The 13,545-nt window shown below is 34.7% G+C and overlaps 1 pseudogene; it reads right to left on the reverse strand.

Annotated features, from left to right (window-relative positions):
* Positions 1-12,385: 12,385 nt before the first annotated feature.
* LOC100067676 (fatty acid-binding protein, heart pseudogene) lies at positions 12,386-13,004 on the reverse strand (annotated as a pseudogene).
* Between the last annotated feature and the right edge of the window lie 541 nt (positions 13,005-13,545).

Below are 13,545 nucleotides of genomic sequence, written 5' to 3' on the forward strand. Positions count from 1 at the left end.
TGAACTGTATCACATCCCTGCATCCACTTAATAATGGCCCTGCCACTGAATGGTTCGGAGAGAAATTAACTGAATTGTGATATAAGGAAATCTTATAATGATGCCAAAAAGTGAGACAATCCATATGATATTAATATTTCAAGAAATCCATCTTGGATCTAAGTAGAAAATAATTTTGAATTAAACTTTGTAGAAATGATGTTAGAAAAAGGGTTTTGATGATAAAAACTCTCTCTCCTGTTTTATCAACTTTTAATGGAAGTTGCAAACTCAGGCTCAAGATTTTTTATATAGCAAACATATTGACTGTTGCCAAATAATTAGTGTTTATATTTTTAGTAGAATAAAGTTCAGAAAAACGGTAACTTATGCTAGATGAATTTTTTCTTGCATTGGCTTGGATTTCTCCTATAAAATACTTACTATCACTCTGTTAGATTTACTGGTGACATTTTCAGAAACAATGTTTATTTTCAGTCATGGTTAGGTCAGGAGGAAACCATTTTCCAGAACATAAATAAATCTCAGAAAAATGTGCCACAGTTGTTAACTTTTTTTCCTGACAAACTTCAGCAGTTTGATTGAATTTCTTATCCTTTTACATGATTACATTTAAAATTCAGTGAAAGAATTCGAGCCTTCTTCCCAAGCAATGATCAGTAAGGTAACTTGGTGGCAGGGAGGTGGGGAGGGGGTACACACGTACACACAGTGACGTGAGAGGAGAGTATCTGAATCAAAAGAAAGGATAATGCCATAGTCCAATATCAAAAACTTATTAATGGATTTATTCATTCTGCAAATATTTACTCAAATATCTTCTGTGTACCAGATATTATGTTAGTGATTAAAAATGAAAATATGAATAGTACACAGCTCTACCTTTGAAATGCCCATACTCCTATAAGAAATAAAGTATGTAAACAAAATAGAGGACTATAGCAATGCTGTAAATACCAAAATAGAGATAAGGTGAGTTACTTCATGATGATGGAGGAGAAGACATTTACGTTTGCTGGGAGAAGATAGAAAAGACTTCCTAGAGGAGAGCATCTGACCTAACTTTTAATATTGACCAAGAAGTTACCAGTACAACATGGATGAATGATATTCTAGACAGAGAAACAAAGACTATGCAAAATTGTGAAAGTGTGAAAGTGAGTAGTATTGGGGAAATGAAGGCATTGTAGTTCAAATTGCCTAAGTAAGAGGTGCAGGTGGGAGGCAAAATTGAAAAGAAATCCAGGACACTGACATGCCATGCTAAGGAGCTTAGAAGTATCACATAAAGAAACAAGAGCCACTAAAGAATTTCTAGAATGGGTGATGACATGATCCGATTTGACCACATGGTGGAGAATGAATTGGGGAGGAGGCAAGGATGAATACACAGAGGTAAGTTAGAACATGAGCCTAAGCAAGAAAGTCATACAGCTGGAAGACAGGAAGAATATTTAAGAGATAACCTTACTGTTATTTTAGGTTCAGACTAACAAGGACACAATTTTGTAGTGAGCCCTTGAGGGACCACCTGATAATTAAGAAATGATTATTTCTATTGGTTAAGCTTTTATTAAAATATTTTGATCAAATATCAAAACAACAGTAGCATAATAAATTAAAGATGAAGTTTTGCAAATCACCCCAATTTTTTTCAACCTGACACCAGAACTTTTGTCAGTAATTGGTTTCTCTTTGAAGAGATGTATTCTTTCCAAAGCCTCAAGTCTGCCATTGTACCATTCATGGCACTCCTCGTTGCTAGGACCTTCAACTACCCATGCATATAGAAAGTGTAGAAGAATAACGTTTCCTAATGTTTATTACATTATTCAATCTATGTTATAGTCATTAAAACACAAAAAACATTTCCAAAGTTACATGGTTTAATAATATCAAGAAGAAAGTTGTAAAGGATTTTCAGAGGAATTTCAGGGAAGCTCACCTCCCCTCCATTATAAAGACTCAAAATTTGAACTTGCTTACACACTCTTCTAAAATTATATCGTGGTTTCTGGATGAAAACTTCATACAATAGAAACTATTTGCAATGACTGTGCTTGCTGACCTCACAGTAAAAGTCAACAACATCAGCAGACTCAAACTGTGGCAAATATCGATTATGTGTGGCAACTTCACAAGCATTTATAGTCTGATGAATCTTAGAATGATGGTGTCTTTTTTGATGTTTTCTCCATTACCACCAGAAGATTGTCTGTTAAAATAGATGTTCTAATACTTGGTCTATTCTAGTTAGATAAACATAAAGATTTAATAGTATATTTTGTTATGCAAGCATAACACACTCCTGGCAATGTGTAAATCTTTGTTGTTGTCTTGTTGGTTTTGTGTTTTAATTAAATGCCACGCGTTGATGGCCTTTGCATGTGAAACTCTCCCAAGAACTCCCTAGCAATATCTTTCTTATGTGGGATTGGAGAACCTGGCGCAAACCTTGAACATATTGTTTACCTGGTTTCATCGTAACTATCTTTTGTTTGGTCTGTTTCCTCTAATGTACTGTGAGCTTTCAAGTGGGAGCCCTATGGTAACTTTTTCTCTGACTGCAGCCTCTGGCATTGAGATTTTCCCATAGAAAGCATCAATAAATATTTGCTGAGTGATTATGTGAATAGAATGTATCTACACTTTCAAAAATCCTTGGGTAGTAAATCACCTAATTATTAGGAAAGAATCTGAAAAAGTTAGTAATTCTCAGTACGACAAAATACATTTATTAGAATGTCTAAACTTTAAGTTTAAGGTCTTCTGGGCAGTGAAATATTAAGTAAAAAATGAATCTATCTCATTATTAACTATAATTTATAGGCTAATGGACTACAATGTATGAATCATGTTCCAGAACAGTTTCCTAAAAATAATTAGCTGCTATAACCTAAAGACCAAAACAAACTAGAAACTCTCATCTTACTATCATACAATTCCATGGTGCAGCTTCTGCACCCACAGTAATAGATCTCATTGCCATAACTCAAGCAAGGCTTAGTAGCACTTGAGCAAACCAGAGATAAATACTTAACCTAAATCAAGCGATAAGATTTTTTCCATGATTTTTTATTATTAAAAGTTAAAATTATTGCAAAAGGTAATGTCTGGAAATTTATATGATCAAATTATACAGCATTATAAAGGGAGTAGATTGAACACTCATTTTTTTAAATAAAAAACTGGAAAAAGGGAGTAGATAGAACACTCATTTTTTTAAATAAAAAACTGGAATAATGGAGAATCTCTGAAAGCTCGAAAGAGGTACTTTTTAATATAAGTTGGAAAGAGTTTACAAATTAGATTAAGAAAAGCTCATGGATTCAATGAAAGCCTAAATGGAGTACAGATCAACAAATAAGTACTTTCAAGATATTTTTAGATTATTCCCTAAGATTCTAATTGTTCAATGGAAATGCATTTATTTAATGATGCATTTTTAACTTTGTAGGAAGAGTTTCACCAAGCCTGCTCCCGTAAAGTCCTTTTGCACTACTCAATGGGATAGAACATGCATAAGATAGACCTTGGCTTTATCAATATAGCATGCCTTATATATTTATTTGTCAGTATCCTGGAAATAAAATGGCTCATAAGTCATGGTTTATTTGAACTTTCGGTGGACCAGGGATGAACAATGATGCTGTCTGTTCAGCTCTGTGCAGAGGAAAATGTCAGTTTCAGTTTCTGGAATGGGTGCATCTACAAACACAGTATCATCACACTCATCTTGCCATTCAAAGTAATTTCCCATCTTCTGTAAAGTAATGAAAGTCGACAGGTTAAAGGGATTATAGGACTGACAATGCACAGCCAGTGCTCATTTCAGAGACAGTTCTCTCCTTTGATTTAATGATGGGGCACAAGGTGGCTGCAAACACTCTCTAATTTCCGCAAGAGAAATGTTCATTCACTCCCATAGCACCTTTTGTCTCATAATATCCAATTTAAGTTAGAAAAGTATTTCTGTTGTTATAAAAGCTGTTGAAATACAGAAAAACAAAAGGGGAAAAATCAACTTTTTTAGAAAAATGAATTCTAATACCAACAAGCCAAGAGAGTGCCATTGCTTCTCTGGAGACCATCTAGAGAATGAAGTATGAACAGGGAGAAAGTAGTCAAAATAACAAAGACAAAGAGTGATAACAGAAATGTACCATTCAAGAGTAATATAAAATTATCAGGTTGGTATAAATAATAAAGAGAAAGAAGTTGGAAGCTGAAGTTGACATTACAATCTTTAGAGGTGAAAGAATAACCTAAGAGTGATTTAGGTATGCAAACAACAGAGTTAAATTTCTTAATTAAACAAGAAATAGTTTCTGGACTAAAACATTACTGTCCTCAAAAACCAATCTCTTCTGTGCGTTTTTGCACACTCATGCATGATGCATTAGATACACCTGGGCACCAGCTGTTTTCATTTATAATTTTGAGTAGAGGTCCCAACTAAAGAAAGACCCTAAAATTGCTACCCTACAGTCTTAAAGAAGGCATTGCTGCCCTCCAAAACTTAATATACAAGGAAATTATCAAGAATGAGGCAGATAGGGATTCACTATGTTGGTTGTGTTGTTTTGCACATTTACATGAAGAAAATATTGAGGTCTGAGGCGGAGGGGAATGTTAGGCCCCAGATAAGCTTATACAGTGGTCTGCATCTCCTCTGTGCTCACACAAAGCTCTGGGTATTCTATAATACAACATTTATCGTATTGGTTTAGTCATTATTTTAGTCCTTTTTAAAAACACATAAAAATATTAAAAAATTAAAAGGCACATATAAAAAGAAAAATTGTTGCATTTATTTATTTATATTTTTGTCTCTCACTAAATGGCGAGAACAATGCTTTATTTACCTTTTTATTTGCAGCACCTGGCATAGTTATTGGCACATACTTGGCACTTATTTATAAATGATTATTGGATAAGTGCGTGAATATCTTGGATTTAGGTTGATTTTCAAAGCTATGTAGAGATTTACAAATCATTACTCTTAGGAATTATGAGCAAATGACTGGGGTGGGCTCCATAAAGTTTTAGAAATGAGAACAATTTGATTACTTTGTCTTTCAATCCAATATTTGTAGTATTGTAGATTTATACATGAATTTAAGATATTTATAATTTTGAGAGTGACAGTTAAGGTAGAAAATCAGAGAAGTGAGGAAGAGAATTTAGAGAAAGCAGAAATAAAATAGAGCCAAGTGAAAGCTAAGAATTCATCATGATATGCCATGATTATAGGTAAGACAAAATGTTACTCCATATATTTTTTTCCCGCTTTTTCTCCCCAAATCCCCCAAGTACATAGCTGTATAGTTTTAGTTGTGGGTCCTTCTAGTTGTGGTACATGGGACGCTGCCTCAACGTGGTCTAATGAGCGGCACCATGTCGGCGACCAGGATCTGAAGCAGCAAAGCCCTGGGCCACTGAAGCAGGCGGCATGAACTTAACCACTTGGCCACAGGCCGGCCCCAACTCCGTATATTAATACATTCATTCACTGATCCATTCATTCATTCAATAAGCATCATGTCAAGCATTAGGTGTATGGTCTGGACATGAAAACAACAGAGAATAAGAGAAACAGAGCCTATCATAGGGGATAGGTAGGATGGGGATGGTGAAAACCCAATGAAAGAGTATTGAACCTTAAGCTTGATGATCATGAGAAAGTGTCCGAGGCAAAGCGAACAAGAGAAAAATTAAAATATGTCAAGATCCAGAGGTAAGAAATACTATGCATTGTCAAAGAATTAAAGGGTGTTTAACGTGCTGTTTTGGATAGGCTATAAATACGTATCTAGGAAAGAATAATCTTTTTCAGAAATTTGTGGATATATATCAAACTGCAGTCAATTTCTTTTACTTTTAGTAAGCAAGCCCACCTGCCTTCCTTCCTCCCTTTCTTTTGTAAACAGTACCTGAGTGGTCTGACATCTCAAGCAATGAAGATTTCCTAGAATCCTACTTGGTTCGTATGATCTATTTTTTTATATACATATTTTCGAACTTAAAAGACATTATTTCTCATCTTGGATCTTGTCCTATACATACCAGATCTGTACAGAATGTGGCAAAAAGGGCATAAAGTGGGCACAACATATTAAGACAAAAGGCTAATGTGACAATACATGTCTGAGTTGAAGAGACAAGTAGTAATGAACCAAATTAGATTGTGCTATCAAGACCCCCAGAGGTATCAAAACTATTCGGCCTGGTTCTATAGAGACCTCAGTTCAAAATCAACATGAAGTGACCTAAAAATTTTCCTGATGGTTCATTTATAAATGTGTGATAGAATATGAGTGACTCAGTGCTGTTGTACTAATTGAGACTTTTTCCATCCAAGCAACAACCTTGCTTCCTCGTACTTTTCTTTTGAACCTCTACCTTTATGCTTATATGGTAAACAACTGAAGAAAATATCAGAAATGTGGGACAAATATATGTATTAAAATAATTATTTGTTTAATGTATTAACTTCATTTATTTTTGCAAATAAGATAATTTCAGTCTGGTTAAAAAAAAATCCAAAGTTATTCCACTCAATACTTGATCTCAAAGCTCACGTAAATAAAGTATGCATTCTAAGTCACCAAGTGTTGCATCCAGTTCCTAAGATAATTTCCAAAAGCATAACAGGGTTGTCATGGAAGAATTTAATTTTGAAAGGAGCCCAGATCACTCAACATGGTTTCCAGTGGAAGCAGTTATGTTCAATGTACAATGACTCCAAAAATAGTACTACCACTGAGGATTTATGTTTTGTTTTGTAGTGTATATTCTAATAATGATCCTTCTAGGAACGTCCTCTAGAAGAATGGGTATAAAACAGGCAGTCCATTTACTCCTTGAAATTGTATGTAAACTTTTATGTGATTGTCATATGCACAGTTTTCAAAAAGAATGTCTGTGGTTTTTATCAGATTCCTCCAGAGGCCCATGACCTCCCAAATTGTTGACACTATTTTTAGAAATTGAACAATTATTTCAAAATCCCATTGAACTTTCAAGGTATTTAATTTCAGACACCAAGCTCATCCACTGCAGATAATCAGCAAGTGTAACATTAGAAGGTCAATGCCAGCTTTGGCTAACGAGGTCTCTCTGGATGAAATTGTCTTTTACCTATATATCACCCTTATTTTCTACCTATTGGAGTAAGATATTAAAATAAAGTGCCACAGCTTGATTCAATTCTTTTCAGGCATCAAGATTTTATCTAAAAACTTTAGACCAGAACTGATTGTACTAGTGACTTATGATTTCTTCAGTAATTCTCCTCAGGAATAAACTGTTTCGTGATTGGCTTTGCAAGCTTACACTAGGATTTGAATGTTACTTCTGCAATATGAAGTAGCGATACATCTATTTCTACAAGCTTTGAGCATCCAAGAAGACAGACACTTGAGAAATTCCCCTTTGCAATTAAAAGGTTTTTTGGTGGCCTGAAATAAACAATGTAGAACTCTTCAAATGCCTAAATTATTACTGAGAGAACTAAGACTTAAAGAGAAGCATTTCTATTCAGTTCTATCTGTTGGAAATAGAAAGAACTCCTGGAAGCTTGTTGCATGATTCTGCAATATTAACAACAGCAACATTTAAAAAAGTCAAGTGATTAACGCTCATGTCTATTTACCTCAAATTTTGCTTTATTATGGACAAATAAAATCATATGCACTTTATAAAACTGTTTTTCCAACATTAATTAATTTCTTGTCCTTGAAGAAAGTGATTTGATGGATGATTCCTATAAAGGGTTAAATTGTGTCCCCAAAAAGATATGTTGAAGTCCTAACTCTCGGAATTATATAGAGTCATTGAATGTAAACCTCATATTTTAACCTTATTTGAAAATAGTGTCATTGTAGAAATAATTAGTTAAGATGAGGTCATACTGGAATAGGGGGGCCATTAATCCATTGTGGCTGGTGTCCTTATAAGAAGAGGAGAAGAGACACAGACGCACAAACACATGAAGGAGAAGGCCAGATGACAACTGAGGCAGAGATTCAAGTGTTGCAACTGCAAGCCATGGAATGTCAAGAATTTCCCACAACCCCCAGAAGCTAGGAAGAGGCATAGAAGGATTGTCCCTTGCAAGTTTCAGAGGGGTCACGGGCTTGCTTATATCTTGACTTTGAATTTCTAGCCTCCAGAACTGTGAATCAATAAATTTCTGTTGTTTTCAAGCCGCTCAGGTTACAGTACTTTGTTACAGCAGCCCTAGAAAACAAATACTAAGAACTTCGAGCACAGATATCCTACGATGATTTAAAATATCCTATAATTCTTTAAAAACATTGACTTACTGCTATTATCTGTTGTATTACAGAGCTGTGCAAGTGCAACATTGGTCCCCTCTATTTTCTTGATCAAGTTAGAACTATTATTTACATTACAGTAGCACTATTGTATATTGACAAAAGTCTTGTAACTCATGGCTCTATTTTGAGAAAAGTATGCATATAGATAGTTGCATGAGACTCAGAAAATAAAAAAAAACAAGGGAGTAAAAATTCAAGCATCAAATATCAGTTTTGAATTGGGCATGAAAATGTGAATAAGAAATCAATTATATTCTTTATCACATTAGTTCTGACTTTTAAATGGTATTTTGCTCCTAATTGCAAACATTTGCAGGAAATTTAAAATGTATCATAGAATTATTGAAGTCATGAAACCTGCAATCTACAAGAGTGCATCATAAATATTGCGGGAAATGTTAAGAAACTCTAAAACTCCAATACACATTTAATATAGCTCTCTTAGCTCTTTAAAGGATTCGAATATGTCAAAACTTTTTATTAACTGAAAATCTTAAAACTCAGAATTTCCAGAGTATAAAACATACTGTGCTTCTCTTTAGCTACCTCTGAAAAGAAGACCAAAGAACACCACAAACTGAGAGTAGTTTTAGAATAAGTGCTCTTTATTGTAACTGGCTTTAGTGGAGAAGAAATAATTGGGCTGTAATAAATCATCCATCCGTGTTGGGCTCACTATTGAATGGATCGTGGACCTTGTAAACCTTTTTTCTTTCTTTTTTCTACTTTAGGCAGTAAAATATCAAGGTGATTATCACTAATAAAACCCACTTTCCTACTACAAATATATTATTGATTCATAGTTTCCCACAAAGTTTTAGGGATAAAGAATGATTGAGGCTAAGGTGCCTTTGGTGGTGTGAGTGTCTACCCTGTGACAATTATATGTGTGAAAGGGTATTGACAGAGAGCTCTGCGGCCTCTGATGAAATACAGCAGTCAGGGTGAAAAACCCATTTTTCATTTAATAAACGCTTCTGAAAGGCTTGTCGCTGCACACCATATTTATAGGCACAGCTCAGATGGTTCCATTTTCTTCTGGTTCTGCTTCTATAAAATTTCTTTAATCAGCTAGAATTGGATGTGACTCTGATACCATAAATCTCATAAAGGGTCAGCTAAATGAGCCCCATTTCAGGGGCATCTACAGTATGTTTTATAGATATTTTAATGAGAGACGGTAGAGGGTTTTATATGCTTTCCAAACGGGGGATACAGAAACATTCATTAGCTGAGCAAACTGGGACTCAGTTAAATTTTATAAAGAATCTGAAATATTAAAAATAAGATGTTTTAGTTCTTTTTAACTGCCTTACTGTACATTATATATTGAATATTATCTTAAGTCACTTATTCTCTGGGCAGTTTATTCACATTGTTTCTCATCCACTACATTGCTTTGGGCTCCCAGGAGCCACACTTGTGAAAGTCCTCCTGGGGTATTTTGTAAGGAGAACTACACATAAGCACTGTTGGTTTAAAGAGATTCTGAAATCAAAGAAGCATTGGACTTCCTAATAGCTTTAGAAACACTTAAGTCTAATTTCTCTGGCTTTTGTTTCAGTAGTGAAACACTACTTCAGAAACTGTAGAATTTTTTTTTTACCAGAAGCAATAGTTTCATAAAATGTCTCAATTCAGACTTTTTACTTTATGTAATCTCTCTAACTATTGCAATAAGCATGGATTATTCCAGGAGTGAAATGACTCCACAGAAAGTTCTTCCTGACCCAATTGTATGAAGCCAGCTCATTTTAGGCTGGGTCAGTGAGCAAGACTGCATGTGGGCTGTGGCATCAGATAAAGAGCAATGCTTTTCCAGAGGAAGGAATGAGAGCACTATATTTAGCCCCATCTGAACCTCTTTATTCCACTGTGAAAAATGGGGTAGTGCTTTCTCACCAGGGTAGTAGAAAGGACATATTGTATATATATATTTCATAGCATAAAATACAACATTTACAGCAGTTGAAAACTTTACATCCAACAGCTAACGCTACTGTACAGTGTATTTGAAAGTTATTAACAAAGTAGATACCAAGATTTCTCATCACCAGGAAAAAAACATTTTTTTTTTTTGGTTATCTATATGAGATGATGGATATTAGCTGAACTTATTGTGGTAATCATTTCACAATATATGTAAGTCAAGTCATTATGCTGTATACCTTAAACTTATGCAGTGCTGAATGTCAATCATATCACAGTAAAAGAAGAAGAAAACCCTTCATATCCAATACTGACATTACATACAATGATACTACTATTATTAATATTTGTAGTGGTAGTATTAATTAACAGTGAAAACCAAAGTCTTTTAAAGCAAACTATCAAATGAATTTAAATGCACTATGGATTTACTCCCTTTAATAAACCTTTATGAATACAGAATAAATTTTGTAATGGTTTATTTTCTTCTCTGATCATATGGTAAAAGAACTAAATCTTGATCCATGTTTAAAGTTATTTTCTTGTGGAATGTAAAGAAGACATCTACCTTCCTACTTCACCATTGAAATAAAGCAGAAAATTCTAATGTCTTTCACAGTTCATATTATAATTCATCATGTATGCATGACTTTTATACACAATCCTGAGAAGTTTAAAATAATTTTTCTGTAAATACATCTCCAAATGTGCTTAAAATTGCAAATGGAAATGATTGCCAGTCTCTAACAGGAACAAACTATTTCTTCTTAATCACAGACTTTAATTATAGTTCCAGATTTAAATCCATTTGGAAAATTTATACATAATGGTTTTATGAAGATACTAATTTTTCAGATCCTGGTGAATTCATTGTTATATTCTTCCATGGCAAAAATTTTGCAAGATTGACATTTCATAATAGTTACAATTTTAATTTACTACAAAAATTTGTTGATTCACTTATCTCATTTTTCTATCAAGATTACTACTATTGTTTTTTAAATTGAGATACAATTGATGAAATCGTGTACCTTTTAAGGTATAAAACTTGTTGATTTGATACATCATATATTGCAATATGATTGCTCCATAGCATTAGTTAACACCTCTATCTTGTCCCATATTTTCATGTTCTTTTTGAGGTGAGAACATTTAAAATCTAGTCTCCTAGGAGGAACTTTGAAGTATATATTGCAGTATCTTGACTATAATCTCTATGCTCTGCATTGGATCTCCAGAACTTATTAACTTTCTACTTATATTAATCTTCTACCAACATTTCCCCAATTCCCCTACCTCCCAGCGCCTGGTAACCACCATTCTACTCTCTGTCTCTATAATTTCAGCTTTTTTAGATTCCAGATATAAGTGATATTATGCAGGTATTTCTTTCTCTGTCTGATTTATCTCACTTAGCGTAACACCCTCAAGGTCCATCCCTTTTGTTACAAACAGCAAGATTTCCTTCTTTTTCATGGCTGAATATTATTCATATGTACATGAATATATATGTATATTATACATATGTATATCATAGATAGGTATAATACATCTTCTTTATCCACTTATCTGTTGACAGATATTTAGGTTGTTTCCATATCTTGGCTACTGTGAATAATGCTGCCATGAAAATGAAAGTGCACATATATCTTTGAGATCCTCTTTTCATTTCTTTTGGCTATATACACAGAAGTGGGATTACCGGATCATATTTTTAATTTTTTGAGGAACCTCCATACTGTTTTTCTTAGTAGCTGTACCAACTTACATTTCCACCACAGTGCACTAGGGTTCCCTTTACTCCACAACCTCGCCTACACTTATCTCTTGTTTTTTGGAAGATAGCCATTCTAGCAGATGTCAGGTGATATCTCATTGCTGTTTTGAGTGGCATTTCCCTGATGATTAGTAATGTTGAGTATCTTTTCATGTACCTGTTGGTCTTTTGTACATCTTCTTTGGAAAAATATCTATTCATTCCTCGACCATTTTTCAATTGGATTGCTTGATTTTTTTAATTGTTTTTTTGAGTGCTTTATATATATATATATGTATATGTATATGTATATGTATATGTATATGTATATATAGGTCTTAGCTCTGCTTTATTGACTTCAGAGCACACTTTGCATGCAGTTAAAAAGCAGACATACACAACAGGAACCGGAACTAGATCCAGGCTGGTGCCACCTGAGCCCAGAGAACTTCCCCAACCGAGCTGGGTTTATACAAAATGCCAGAGGAAAAAATGAGGCAATCTGGTGCTTAGTCCACAGGCAGCCACTTGGCGGAGGCACAGTCAGTGAAGGAGCCGGAAGGTCCTGCCTCTTTCTGTAAATGCGAGTGCTCATTGCGCTGCCATGGGTGAGTGTCAGGATGAGTTTTTCATCAATTAGCTCCCACAGCAGTGTTGTCTCTTGCCCATTCCACTTCTGCACGTGGACAAGTTTGCCTCCATCCAGCATCACAAGGGACTTGACCTTCCTGTCATCCGCCATCGTCTCATCAAACTCCACCCCCAGCTTGAAGCTGATCTCCGTGTTCTTGAAGGTGCCATATGTGTTTTTATGGTGATAGTGTCCCCATTCACTTTGATGACTGTGGTAGGCTTGGTCATGTTGGCTACCTGCCTGGTAGCAAAACCCACACTGATTGACTTCATGTAGTCATCGAAATTCTTGCTGTCCACTAGCTTCCAGGTGCCCACGAAGGTGTCCACCATGGTGAGGCTGTGCTAGGCTGAGAAGTAAGAGCCAAGAGAGCAGGCTTGCAAGGACTCTGGGACCCCAAGTTCTTTATATATTTTTGATATTAACTCTTTATCAGATATATGGTTTGCAAATATTTTCTCCCATTCTGTAGGTTGCCTTTACATTTTGTTGACTGTTTCTTTTGCCATACAGAAGCTTTTAAGAGAAACATAGTCCCACTTGCTGATTTTTGCTTTTGTTGCCTATGCTTTTGGTGTTGTGTCATTGCAAACATTAACAAGATCAATGTCAAGGAGCTTTTTTCTCATGTTTTCTTCTAGGAGTTTCAAGGTATCAAGTCTTATTTTTAAGTCTTTAATTCATTTTGAGTTAATTTTTGTAAGTGATGTAAGATAAGCTTTTGCAGCATCCCATGAGCTTTGGTGAGCTGTGTTTCCATTTTCTCTTGTTTTGAGGTATTTTTAATTTCTTCTTTGATATACTGGTTGTTCAGTAGTGTGTTGCTAGTTTCTACATGTTTTTAAATTTTCCATCTTTCCTCTTCTCGATTTCTAGTTTTATAC

Source organism: Equus caballus, chromosome 2 (genome assembly GCF_041296265.1).
Source record: "Equus caballus isolate H_3958 breed thoroughbred chromosome 2, TB-T2T, whole genome shotgun sequence".
NCBI classification, from domain to species: Eukaryota; Metazoa; Chordata; class Mammalia; order Perissodactyla; family Equidae; genus Equus; species Equus caballus.